This window comes from Dendropsophus ebraccatus, chromosome 3 (genome assembly GCF_027789765.1).
Source record: "Dendropsophus ebraccatus isolate aDenEbr1 chromosome 3, aDenEbr1.pat, whole genome shotgun sequence".
Lineage (NCBI taxonomy): Eukaryota > Metazoa > Chordata > Amphibia > Anura > Hylidae > Dendropsophus > Dendropsophus ebraccatus.
In genome coordinates, this window is record NC_091456.1 from 73363858 (window position 1) to 73377870 (window position 14013).

Genomic DNA, 14013 nt, shown 5'->3' on the forward strand with positions numbered 1-14013 from the left:
TTTCACCACACTTTGAATTTTTTTCTGGTTTCGCAGTGTACTTTATGCAAAAATTCAGCCTGTAATTGCAAAGTACAATTAGTGACGCAAAAAATAAGGGGTCATGTGGGTTTCTAGGTGGAAAAATGCAAGTGCAATGACCTTTTAAACACAAGGAGGAAAAACCGAAAACGTAAAAACGAAAATGGGCCACGTCCTTAAAGGGTTAAACTTTTATTGGCGGTGGGGCTGTTTTTGTTTTTTTTTTTACTTTTTTAAATTTACACTTTAAAGGGGTTGTCCGGCGATTGGCTGAGCTCAGCCAATCGCGGCTGAGCGGCTGATGACGCGGCCATGTCATCAGCTGCTCAGCCGCGATTGGCTGAGCACAGTTATGCTCAGCCAATCGCGGCTGAGCTTCGGATGACGCTGCAGAGGGCGGCCGGCACTCGGGAAGATCCGCTGGCCTCCCGAAGAAGACGTCACTGCTGAGGATCGGAGACCGTGGTCGGCACGTGACAGGTAATGTATAGCGCACCACACTTCCGGGTACACGGGTGGGGGTGGTGGGACACGGGGAAGGGGGCCATTCACAGACATAACATACATTACAAAGTTGTATAACTTTGTAATGTGTGTTGTTCTGTGAATAATTTTTTATCGCCGGACAACCCCTTTAAGTCCCCCTAGGTGACGAACAATTTTACATTTGATTACTAACCCTGATTACTATGTCATAGCATAGCATTGATCAGTGTTATCTGCTATCATTGCATAGAGTCTGCCTGTAGCAGACTATGCATTGATTGCAGAGCTGACTGCTTAGAATCATTGGAAACCCTGCAGTTTGACTGATCGGGTTCTGATCATTAATGGATAATTTTATTTCTGAACCAAACAACTTTGTAGTTTTATCGTTCATAAACTCGCTCCAACGACTGCTCCTTAATAACTAAACGATTTTTTTTTAACGAACGATAACAACACACGTGGGAACGTGAACGATATATGTAGTGTAACGACTATTTTGCGGTCGTTACATGGTCGTTTGAAACGTTTGCCGGAGTGATCATGACCATACGACACACCTACTTATTTAAACCTTTTTACGAACGACTGAAAGATTTCTAATTTTACGAACCGATTAGCGGATTATCTTTCAAAGACAAACGATTTTTTTTCGACATGCTGAAAAACAATTTTGAACGACAATATAATGATTTCGACTTTCTCATTCGCTCGTTTACACCAATTCCACAAAGCTATTATCGTTAACGAGCAGTCGTTGGAGCGAGTTTATGAACGATAGTCGTTACGTGAAATAGGGCCTTAAGTCCCCCTGGAGGACTTTTACATGCAATCATTAGATTGCATACACTGGTGAGAAACCTAAAATATCTGTACAGTAAATATCTACAGAGGGATGTCGTGGCAGCAAGAAGAATTGTTGGCAGTCTTGGAAAATAAAATAACTAATCAGAAAATAGTGTTGGATGCAATTGCATATAGTAACCGTGACTGCATCGAATGAGTGCTGCATTTTTATTGTTCAGTAGTGCTGAAGTTCATATAAAAATGAATCTATCCCAGGACAGGATGATAAAGGTGGCCACACGCCTTCAATAACTGATGGTTAAACAATGCCAGTTACACAGGAACATTCCATAAACAGGAACATTCGACATGGCCAAGAATGCTTCATAAAGTGGTATTATTAAAATGGTACTATTGTGATTACTATAATTTTATTTTTTTCACCTACGAGGCTGTATGGGGTACTATTTTTTACACTATGATCACTTTAGTTTTTATTAGTACTGTACTTGTGTAGATCGGACATATTGGTCACTTTTTAAAATATTAAACATAATAAAAAAAAATCAATCCTGGCTTATTTTACGGCTTTTTGTTTATGCCGTCTACCAAGTTTTATTTTACTCATGCTACGGTATATAGATTTGTTATATTATTTTTATATGTTTTATTCATAAAAAGGGAAAGGAGGGCGTTTTAAACTTTTATGGGCGGTGGGGCTGTTTTTTTAAAACTTTTTTTAATTTACACTTTAAGTCCCCCTAGGTGACGAACATTTTTACATTTGATTATTAACCCTGATTACTATGTCATAGCATAGCATTGATCAGTGTTATCTGCTATCATTGCATAGAGTCTGCCTGTAGCAGACTATGCATTGATTGCAGAGCTGACTGCTGAGAATGATTGGAAACCCTGCAGTTTGACTGATCGGGTTCTGATCGGACAGTGAGAGGAGCGCAGCTCCTGTCACGGTTTGGCACTGCAGGGGTTATTGGTGGGCAGCTGCGGGATTGCGGTGGCCAGTCATTAACAGTGAGGACCCCACTGCTAGTAACAGCTGGCCCCCAAGCACTATGAAGTGACCTAAGCTCACTTCATAGCGCCGCCAGATCCACTGACGTACTGGTACGTCATGGGTCCTTAATGGGTTAAACGTTTATTGGGGGAAGGTCTTTTGCATATTTTTTAAAACTTTTTTGTACCACACTTAATGGCCCTATTCCACGGAACGATTACACTGGTCAACAGCCAAAAAGGTCTTGACATGAAAACCGTTGAACCTAACTAATTTTGGGATGCTGAGATCGAAAATGATGTTCAAATTTTGAAATTGGCTCTAATTTTCAAGATATAGACGTACTTTCTATACTTCTCACAGCCTGTGATACAATGCTGGGAAAAGTTTGCATCATCAGTGCTGCATCATCAACTGGTTTATTACATCTTAGAATGACCAATACTTATGGTATAAGGCTAGGTTCACACTGCGTTTTTGCTATTCGTGTTTTTCATCTGTTTTTTGTGAAAAACAGATGCATTTGTGTGCATCCGTTTTGATCTGCTTTTCCATTGACTTCCATAATAAAAAAAAAATGGATCCTTTTTTTAACGGACACAAAAGTAGTGTCAACACTACTTTTGTGTCCGTTATAAAAAAAAAAAACAGATCGAAACAGATAATTTTTTTTTTTAACGGAAGTCAATGGAAAAAAACGGATCAAAATGGATGCACACAAATGCATCCGTTTTTCATCTGTTTTTTGCAAAAACTGATTGCAAAAACGCAGTGTGAACCTTGCCTAAGGTTATCGGGGTAAATGGAACCCATCAATGCTTGCAGATTACTGTTGGACAGTTATCAGAGACAATCCCATGTATGAATACAAAAGACATGTGTAAATGTACCAAGAAGCCATTGAATAAGGACCTGCATTCCAGAGTTCAATAAACATTATTTGTAAAAATTCATAGATATGCCTGTAATTTGTAGTTGATTTCAGATAGAACTAAGTTTCCTATGAATATATTTCAAAAGTTTATGAACAGTAAACTTGCTTCCTTATGATTGCAGAAGTAATAAATATGTCGGCTATTATACTGTATTCTATACAATTCACAAAACAGTAACATGAGAACTCTTCCATATCATAGAAACTAGAGACAATTAACATTTTTCCTTGTGATATTTGAATTCAGCACATAAAAATCATTAATGGATAATTTTATTTCTGAACCAAACAACTTTGTAGTTTTATCGTTCATAAACTCGCTCCAACGACCGCTCCTTAATAACTAAACGTTTTTTTTAACGAACGGTCGTTACATGGTCGTTTAAAACGTTTGCCGGAGTGATCATGACCATACGACACACCTGCTTATTTAAACCTTTTTACGAACGACTGAAAGATTTCTAATTTTACGAACCGATTAGCGGATTATCTTTCAAAGACAAACGATTTTTTTTTCGACATGCTGAAAAACAATTTTGAACGACAATATAATGATTTCGACTTTCTTATTCGCTCGTTTGCACCAATTCCACAAAGCGATTATCGTTAACGAGCAGTCGTTGGAGTGAGTTTATGAATGATAGTCGTTCCGTGAAATAGGGCCTTAAGTCCCCCTGGAGGACTTTTACATGCAATCATTAGATTGCATACACTGGTGAGAAACCTAAAATATCTGTACAGTAAATATCTACAGAGGGATGTCGTGGCAGCAAGAAGAATTGTTGGCAGTCTTATAAAATAAAATAACTAATCAGAAAATAGTGTTGGATGCAATTGCATATAGTAACCGTGACTGCATCGAATGAGTGCTGCATTTTTATTGTTCAGTAGTGCTGAAGTTCATATAAAAATGAATCTATCCCAGGACAGGATGATAAAGGTGGCCACACGCCTTCAATAACTGATGGTTAAACAATGCCAGTTACACAGGAACATTCCATAAACAGGAACATTCGACATGGCCAAGAATGCTTAATAAAGCTTAGTGAAGCTAAACAACGCTAGGGCGTGACTAACTGTAGGCCCCACTTCCTCCATACTATTCACAAGCTAATAAAAGGTTTTTAATTTTAAATAAAAAAAGACACATGTAGCAAGAATGTTCTGAATGCTTTTAACTGCCATCTAACCACAGTGCCACCAGCACAGTAGGCAGTCAGGGGGTGACAGGTCGGCTTAAATCCTTTAGTGCACCAAGACATACAGTTGCCATCAGTAGCTGGCATGGAGCAATCATCAGTGCTTGCTATTTGTCCATTTAGATAACTTCATTTCACTGGTGGTCCAGTGGCTGGATCGGCTCTTCACAAGAAGATTGGGAGCAGCTGATCCTACATTAGTCTGGCCCATGTAGAAATGGTGGATCATTGATCCCTATAAACAATTATGATATTGCTCATAGAAGATCCCTTGGGAGGCTACAAAAGTGTAAAAAAAAAAGTTTACAATAGCAATAAACCTATCCTATAATAAGTTTAACCCACTCCCCCGTACAAGATTTTTGGCAAATTTGTAACTCCCTACATTTATACAGTCATAACTTTTTTCATATATTGAAATATATTAAGGCTTACTTTTTTGTGGGACAAATAGACCTTTTTCATTATATCCTTTATTTTCATCATAAAACCTACTGCAGAGCAGAAAAAAACTTTGCAATAAGACTTATTTTATCTTAATTCTGTAGGTCAGTACGATTACAGTAATAGGCAGTCTATATACTTTTTGGTTATTTTTTGCTAACTTTGATGAACCTTTGATGTCCAGGACAATTTTCATGTTTGCCCTTTTGTTTTTTCCTCCTTGTATTTTAAAGGCCATAGCGCTTGCATTATTTCCCCTACAGACCACATGAGCCCTAATATTCTGCAACAGCCTGCTTTCCCAAAGGTAATGTGTATTCTAATGCGTGTTTAAATTAGAATACAGGGCAGAGCAGGCTTAGTAGTACTACCAGTATGTAACTGAAGAGACAAAAGCTTGTACAGCCTAGCAGTTTAAGACATTGGTGGCACTAGAAGGCCAATGTGAACATAACCCAATTGTACCATCAAGGAGTTTACTGTATTGCTTTTTCACAATTAAAGGGCTACTCTTGGCAGGGGACTTTTATTTATCTTACACACATGCCCGGGCATGGGTCATTTTAAAACAAAGCACACATACAGTCATGGCTCAAGCACCACCTCTACCTTTCTTCTCTATCCCACTGTGATAATAAGTCAAGGATTCAGAAGTGCCCAAATCGTGTGACAGAGATGTAAGATAGCAGAGGCGATGGAGCCAGGAAGGGAAGTGTGCTTTATTATTTTAAAACAACCTGTCCCCAGGTATATGTTAAAAAAAAAAAAAAAATTAACCCACAGCTGCACCAGGACGTTACTGAACAACCTGGTGCTGCTATGGGAGTTCAGAGGGGTGGGGTCTCAATCAGAGATCAGTGTAGTAATATTAGAAGTACCCCAGGGGGATATGACAAATCAGGGAGATTCACCATATTATAGCTCACGTTAACAGAGACAATTATAAGCTGAAAAGCAGATAAGCTGATAGTCTTCAAACATGAAAAATCAGCAACCGCAGACCATGCATCACTATGTGTTTTAGTGATGCACAGCAGGCACCTGATAACACTAAGGCAAATAAGGTTTATAATTGTGTGTCCATGCTCCCTTGGTGTCCTGCAGAAGCCTCGGACACTTCTGGCCCTGTATACATATTGACAGGCCACTCAGCCAATCGCTGGCCGTAGGGCTGTGCGGTTTTGGTAAGTGATTGGCTGAGCAGCAGAAACGCAGGGAAAAGGCATCAGAGGAGCACGGGTAAGTATAAACTTTATTATTTTCTATGTGAAAGCAAGGGCGACATGGACATCACATATAGATATATATATATATATATATATATATATATATATAAATATATATATATATATATATATATATATATATATGCTTTGTGGCACAATCATCGAGCCGCGTAACAGACTCAATAAGCGAGCACTGATCTAGCAGATTGGTGCTTCCTTACACTGCTCACTGGACCATGTAATACAGCCCTTGGTGTGAACCCAGCCTTACAGATAGCGGAATAGAGTGGATTGAGTTACACACAAGCTCAGAGTGTGGGTGGGAAACCTTAGGAGACAGCTCGCACAGGCTAGAGAGGGTGTAAAGAGAATACGGAGTTTAGAGGGGTACTCTGGCGCTTAAAGGGGTACTCCGGGCAAATTACATAATTTAACACTGCACTTACAAAGGAAAGTTATATAACATTGCCATTAACACTCATTAGGACAGCTGTAATGTTACCCGTTTTTCAAAGAATCAAAGTCCCACAGAAAGTTCTGTAGTTCAGGAAGAAGGAAACACATCATGTCTCAATGCTGTTCCACAGGTGCCATATTAAGACGTGATGTAGTTCCTCTCTGTCACAGGGAAACCCGCCCCTCAACACATCCTCTGCCCGCCCCACTCCTCCTCTGCCCGCCCAGTTTTACAATACATACTAAATTATCTGTCGGGCTCCCTCCTCTGCGCGATCTCAGTCTCCTCTGCTTCTCAGTCATCCTGGAGATCGGCAGCTGCTTGCAGCATCAGATGTCACAGATCTAATAGGAGGCATTTGGCACCCTTTCAATGCCAGATGCCTGCTAGGAGATCACTGGTGTCTGATGCTACAGGATTCTCCTCCAGAATGACTGAGAAGCAGAGGAGACCTCAGACACCAGATTCAGCTATAACTCATAGTCCAGCAGCTGACAGCAAGCAGCAACATCTTTCTGGAGATGAAAGGGTTTGTTTCAATGCTCCTTGGAAGATCCTGGCCCAGTTCAAGCTCCTGAAAGATGTTGCTGCTTGCTGTCAGCAGCTGAGTTATAGCTGAATCTGGTGTCCGAGGTCTCCTCTGCTACATAAGCACAATCACCATCATCAAGTATCAGCATGGCATGATGGTGGGGGTTGTATGTGTGCAAGCTGGAGTTGCACAGCTTTCAGAACTTCTACCACCATCATTGTCTCTTGGACAAGATGCTGGTAGTAGTTTTTCAAGCTGTGCAACTCCAGGTTGCACAACCACAACCCTAAGCATCATGACATATTAAAAGTAGACAATGGTGGCTGCAGTCTTTATTCACTGGACACCCAAATAAGGGGGCTGGGTTGTCAGTATTTACCATTAGTGCTTCTGTAGGGGACTAAGCTGTGCAGTGGGAGGGGAATAGATGGAGGGAGGCGGGGAATAGAGGAGCTAGGGATGGAGGGCGGGGGAGGTGGGAGGTATACAGAGGCAGGCCAGGGAAAAAGGCATGATGGGGACTGTAGGAATATGCAGCACACAGACACTGGTCCTAACAGGAAGCTGGAGATGTAATCAGCAGCAACAGAGAACAGTGCAGGGGGCAGCGAAAGCAGCCAGAGTGGGAAGAAATGTGACAGAGAGGAAGCCAGTAACCACCCCCCAAGTGTGTGAGGAGTTTAGATTTCACAGAGGGTGCCTGGAGTACTCCTTTAAAGACTTTTGATATTGTGCTGTCCCCTACATAAACTTAGCATTTTTTACTTCTCTTTGTATGCTCCTGTGTGCACCTGTAGTCTTTCCCACGCTCCTGTGGTTCTCCCACGGACTGCATCAACAACCAGGGCTGTGGAGTCGGTAACCCGCAGCTCTGACTCCAACTCCTGAATTTTATCAGGACCGACTCCTGCTACTTCATAAATGACCAATCAAATACCAGGGGAGTTATTTATCACACTGGCTCAGCAGCTTATCCTACATGATCCTGGGCAACTTCTGAAGGAATGAGGAAAGATATAAAGCAGCTTCTCCTGTGTGTGTAGTGGATGCAGCCAGTCTCCAGCCTCAATGTCCTAAACTACTCACACACTAAATATTCACCATACACACAGAAACACTGCTAACAATGCCATATCCCTGTGATATAGAGGGGTGTGGGGGCACTCCAAAGGATAAAAGCGTTATAAGCATGGTCATAGAGAATTTTTAAAGCGCATTTAGATTTTTAAAAAGGTTTTAATTTTTTAAAAGCCATTAAATAAAATAAAATTTATGTCAGTTACATATCGTTGTAATCGTACTGACTTGAGAAACATAGATAACATTTTAGCAGGTAATGTATGCTCCGGGCTGGGGGCTGCAGTATGCGGGGTTTTAAAATGACTGTACCACCAGGCCCAGGCTGAAGCACTGGAGGCGGGCTGATCCACCCATAGTGGGAGGAAACCCCAGCCCCTCTATCATAGGGTTCCATTGATTCTAATGGAGTCACATCATGGAGGGGCTGGAGTGTCTTCCCACTAAGGGTGGGTCGGCCCGCCTCCAGTGCTTCAGCCTGGGCCTGGTGGTACAGTCACTTTAAAGGGGTCGGGTCACATATTGGCAGCAGAATGAAATTTCCGTTGCGAGTATGTGACCCCATAGACCTTCTCTATACCAGGATCCGCAGCGCATTTCTCTGCAAACTTGCAGCGTTAAATCCGCTGCCGATCCAGTACGTGTGACGTTACCCCTAATATACATCTGTAATGAATCCTGTGCGGCTTGCCTGCAGCCAAAGTGTACTTATCCCCAGAACCTGTGTAAACGCAGTAGCCCCTATTCCACTCCATCTTGCTCCTGGCAGGTCGCCTCCCCTCGGGGACAGAGCACATGACTTCAGTCTCCTCTGTGAGCCTCATTTACCTTACTATGTGTTCACAAACCAGGCCCACAGCTGACAGCACTGCATTCACCTGATGGCAATCAGCATCGATTCTGTTCATGTGGGCTTGGTAAATGTAATTCTTTACAGCTACCAAGCCTGCATTAATAAAATTTGCTATTATACAACAAAACTAATGTTTCCAGAGAAAACAGTTCAGCAGTGAATAGGAGCTGGGGGCAGATACACAGCTCTCCAACATTAAGTGCGTTGCATGCTGGGAGATGTAGTTTCCCTGCAGCACGCGATACACAAGGACCAGCTTCACAGGAAGAGTTTCAAAGCCTTTACCACAACAGCAGACGATGCAGGAGTGGTCAGGAAAGTGTAGTGTTGAATAGGTGAGTCACCAATATGATTTTTTTTTTTTTTTTTTTTTTTTTTTAAGAATAGCTGTATAACCCCTTCAAGTACCAGAGAACCCCTTTACAAAGAACCTATCACACTGCCAGAACTCCACCCCAAGCACCTTGCAGCTCTCTAGCACTATTCCTGGGGTTGGGGCCACAGCAGCAGGTAGTCACCCTGCCTCTGACCTTTTTTCCAGCCACTCACCCGACTGCTAGAAATGTATAGAAGTCCGGCGAAAATTATTTAAGTATTTTATTGCCCCCCAAAAGTTACACAAATTACCAATATACACTGTGGCTGCTGGAGAGGATGATGGCAGGGGAACACTGAGGGACACAAGGCACTGGACGGACACTGAGCATCCCTCTGCCATCATCCTCTCCAGCAGCCACAGCCCACACAGCTCTGGGAGTCAGGTTGTGAAATCACCATGTTATCCAGGAAGTGAAGGCTTGATGCAGTAGTAAGTGCAGAGGAATAAAAGCACTTTATAAGCATTTCCCGTAATAACTGTATATTGGGGATTTATATAACTTTTGGGGGGCAATCCTATACTTTCATATTTTGCTGGACTTCTCCTTTAAAGGAGAAGTCAGGCAAAAATTTTTATTAAAGTAGTGTATTCCCCAAAAGTTATGCAAATCCCTAATATACACTTATTATGGGAAATGCTTATAAAGTGCTTTTTTTCCCTGCACTTACTACTGCATCAAGCCTTCACTTCCTGGATAACATGGTGATGTCACGAACCGACTCCCAGAGCTGTGCGGGCTGTGGCTGCTGGAGAGGATGATGGCAGAGGGATGCTCAGTGTTCCTCCAGTGCCCTGTGTCCCTCTGCCATCATCCTCTCCAGCAGCCACAGCCCGCACAGCTCTGGGAGTCGGTTCGTGACATCACCATGTTATCCAGGAAGTGAAACCTTGATGCAGTAGTAAGTGCAGGGGAAAAAAGCACTTTATAAGCATTTCCCATAATAAGTGTATATTAGGGATTTGTATAACTTTCAGGGAGCAATACAATACTTTAATAAAAATTTTCGCCGGACTTCTCCTTTAATGCAAAGCAGAGTATCCAAGATGCCATTCAAGCGAGAGTGGCTGGGAACATACCACTCTTCCACTGTCTACTTACCAGGCTCCAGGATAACTAGATTTCCAAAATGCCACCATCCCTGAGTACTGTGCCCCAGCACCAAACGCTCCCTTTAAGGTGGTGGTCTTCCTGTTGCACCCACTTCTGGCTATACCTCAAAAACGGCAGAGTGTGACTAAGCAGGAATACAAACCTGTTTTACAAAAAGGTGTCTGTAGCATTTCCCAGATCTGGCACATCATATTAGTGAATATGCTCACACACACAGGAAATGCCATCTGCAATAGATAGGAGGAGCAGACTGCAGTAGTAGACGGCTGCTACATGTAGTGCACCTTCCAGGTCCCCACCTCACACCTATGGCCGATCCCCGAGCAGGAGAGCCCGGGCGGGGAGGCGGGCGCCAAGTCTGAGGTACCGACCCGAGCACACACCCCTCCTTCCCTCATGCTAATGGCGCATGTGCCGCCTCCTTCCCTCATGCTAATGGCGCATGTGCCACCTCCTTCCCTCATGCTAATGGCGCATGTGCCGCCTCCTTCGCGTACAGATGCAAATAAAAGGCGGCAACAGCAGCGCTGTAAGGACAAGCCGCCGGCTGGGCACTACCAATGACCTCCACAGCAGCAGCTGCACAGGCTGTATAACAGGCCTGCACCGCGCCGCATTCCCGCCCTCCCTGCCACACTCACATGTCTCACAAGTTGTTCAGGGACACCGCGTCGCCTCAGCATCAGGGGCGGGATGAAAGCCGCAGCACACTACAGACCCGCTCCCTGCTGCACAACCCAGCGTGCCTGCTCCACACCGCCGGACTGAGGCACAGCACAGCCGCTCTCTGCGCACCCCGCGCAACAACACCAGACGCTAGCGAGCAGCCGCCGCCCGCGAGGGCAAGATATAGCCTCCCGCCGTGACGTCACGTAGGCGGGGCCAGTGCGAGTAGAGAGATGACCGTAGGAGCGCAGGTGGATATAATTGCCCGGCTTGCTGCACAGCGGAGAGCGAGGAGGGCGGGGATGCCGGATAGCAACTCAGGCTTATTCCACGCAACCTGTACAATGGGATAGGGATTTATTATAGCCACAAACAGCACATTTACTTCGGGTGTATTCAGTGCTACAAAAGCATGGCCACTTTCCCCCTCTCTTGTCTCCACATTGGGTGCGGTTTCTAACTCAGTTCCATTGAAGTAAATGGAGCTTAATTGCAAACCGCATCTGACCTGGAGACAACAGGGCTATACCGCAAAAACTGCAGCGTGTGACTAAGCAGGAATACAAACCTGTTTTACAAAAAGGTGTCTGTAGCATTTCCCAGCTCTGGCACTGGCACATCATATTAGTGAATATGCTCACACACACACGAAATGCCATCTGCAATAGATAGGAGGAGTCATGTTTTTGTAGTGCTGGAGAACCCCTTTAATCCTTGGCATTGGTCAGTAAGTAATCTAGGCTCTGCTAACATGGTATTCTGCAGCATTCCCAGCAGTATCTCCCCATATATCCTGCAGTGTGCTCCCACATATCCTGCCCCCTTCCAGCAGTATCCCCCCATATATCCTGCAGTGTGCTCCCACATATCCTGCCCCCTTCCAGCAGTATCCCCCCATATATCCTGCAGTGTGCTCCCACGTATCCTGCCCTCCCAGCAGTATCCCCCCATATATCCTGCAGTGTGCTCCCACATATCCTGCCCCCTTCCAGCAGTATCCCCCCATATATCCTGCAGTGTGCTCCCACGTATCATGCCCTCCCAGCAGTATCCCCCCATATATCCTGCAGTGTGCTCCCACGTATCCTGCCCCCTCCCAGCAGTATCCGCCCATATATCCTGCAGTGTGCTCCCACGTATCCTGCCCCCTCCCAGCAGTATCCCCCCATATATCCTGCAGTGTGCTCCCACGTATCCTGCCCCCTCCCAGCAGTATCCCCCCATATATCCTGCAGTGTGCTCCCACGTATCCTGCCCTCCCAGCAGTATCCCCCCATATATCCTGCAGTGTGCTCCCACGTAACCTTCCCCCTCCCAGCAGTATCCCCCCATATATCCTGCAGTGTGCTCCCACGTAACCTGCCCCCTCCCAGCAGTATCCCCCCATATATCCTGCAGTATGCTCCCACGTATCCTGCCCCCTCCCAGCAGTATCCCCCCATATATCCTGCAGTGTGCTCCCACGTATCCTGCCCCCTCCCAGCAGTATCCCCCCATATATCCTGCAGTGTGCTCCCACGTATCCTGCCCCCTCCCAGCAGTATCCCCCCATATATCCTGCAGTATGCTCCCACGTATCCTGCCCTCCCAGCAGTATCCCCCCATATATCCTGCAGTGTGCTCCCACGTATTCTGCCCTCCCAGCAGTATCCCCCCATATATCCTGCAGTGTGCTCCCACGTATCCTGCCCTCCCAGCAGTGTGCTCCCACCTGAAATGGATTATAATAGGGGCGTTTCGGGCGGCAGCCCGGGGCCCTGAGCTCCTGGGGGGCCCATGACCACCCAAAAAGACTTATACTTTCAATGGTGTTCTGTCTCCTGGCTACACTTCTGCCATGATTTGCAAAAAAAATCACTTTTTTTATGGCAATTTTGCACAAATCAGGACATCATGACATTATCTGTCCTGTACTATGAACGCCAGGCTAGTGCCACCATAGTTACAGTGGGGTGGGGGGCCCAGGCTTGGTAAACAGCCCGGGGCCTATGGTAAAGTTAATCCGCCCCTGGCTCCCACATATCCTGCCCTCCCAGTAGTATCCCCCCATATATCCTGCCCTCCCAGCAGTATCCCCCTATATATTCTGCCCTCCCAGCAGTGTGCTCCCACATATCCTGCCCCCTCCCAGCAGTATCCCCCCACATATCCTGCCCCCCTGCAGTGTGCTCCCACATATCCTGCCACTTCCCAGCAGTGTGCTCCCACATATCCTGCCCCCTCCCAGCAGTGTGCTCCTACATATCCTGCCCCCCCAGCAGTGTGCTCCTACATATCCTGCCCCCTCCCAGCAGTGTGCTCCCACATATCCTGCCCCCCTCCCAGCAGTGTGCTCCCACATATCCTCCCCCCTCCCAGCAGTGTGCTCCCACATATCCTGCCTCCCTCCCAGCAGTGTGCTCCCACATATCCTGCCCCCTCCCAGCAGTGTGCACCCACATATCCTGCCCCCCCTCCCAGCAGTGTCCCCCCCACATATCCTGCCCCCTCCCAGCAGTGTGCTCCCACATATCCTGCCCCTTCCCAGCAGTGTGCTCCCACATATCCTGCCCCCCTGCAGTGTGCTCCTACATATCCTGCCCCCCCTTGCAGTGTGCTCCCACATATACTGCCCCCTCCCAGCAGTGTGCTCCCACATATCCTCCCCCCTCCCAGCAGTGTGCTCCCACATATCCTGCCCCCCTCCCAGTAGTGTGCTCCAACATATCCTGCCCCCTCCCAGCAGTGTGCACCCACATATCCTGCCCCCTCCCAGCAGTGTCCCCCCCACATATCCTGCCCCCTCCCAGCAGTGTGCTCCCACATATCCTGCCCCCTCCCAGCA

The 14013-nt window shown here is 45.7% G+C and overlaps 1 protein-coding gene across 5 annotated transcripts in view; it reads right to left on the minus strand.

Annotated features, from left to right (window-relative positions):
• Positions 1–11330, minus strand: part of ELAVL2 (ELAV like RNA binding protein 2) — a 155420-nt gene extending 144090 nt beyond the window's left edge. For 4 of the 5 annotated variants that reach the window (XM_069962000.1, XM_069962002.1, XM_069962001.1 and 1 more), the window contains exon 1: positions 11165–11330. The gene's annotated coding sequence lies outside the window, so the exon portion shown is untranslated. Of the gene's footprint in view, positions 1–10665; positions 10913–11164 lie in introns of those variants that run through there. The other variant, XM_069961999.1, reaches the window with a different exon arrangement.
• Positions 11331–14013: the final 2683 nt, after the last annotated feature.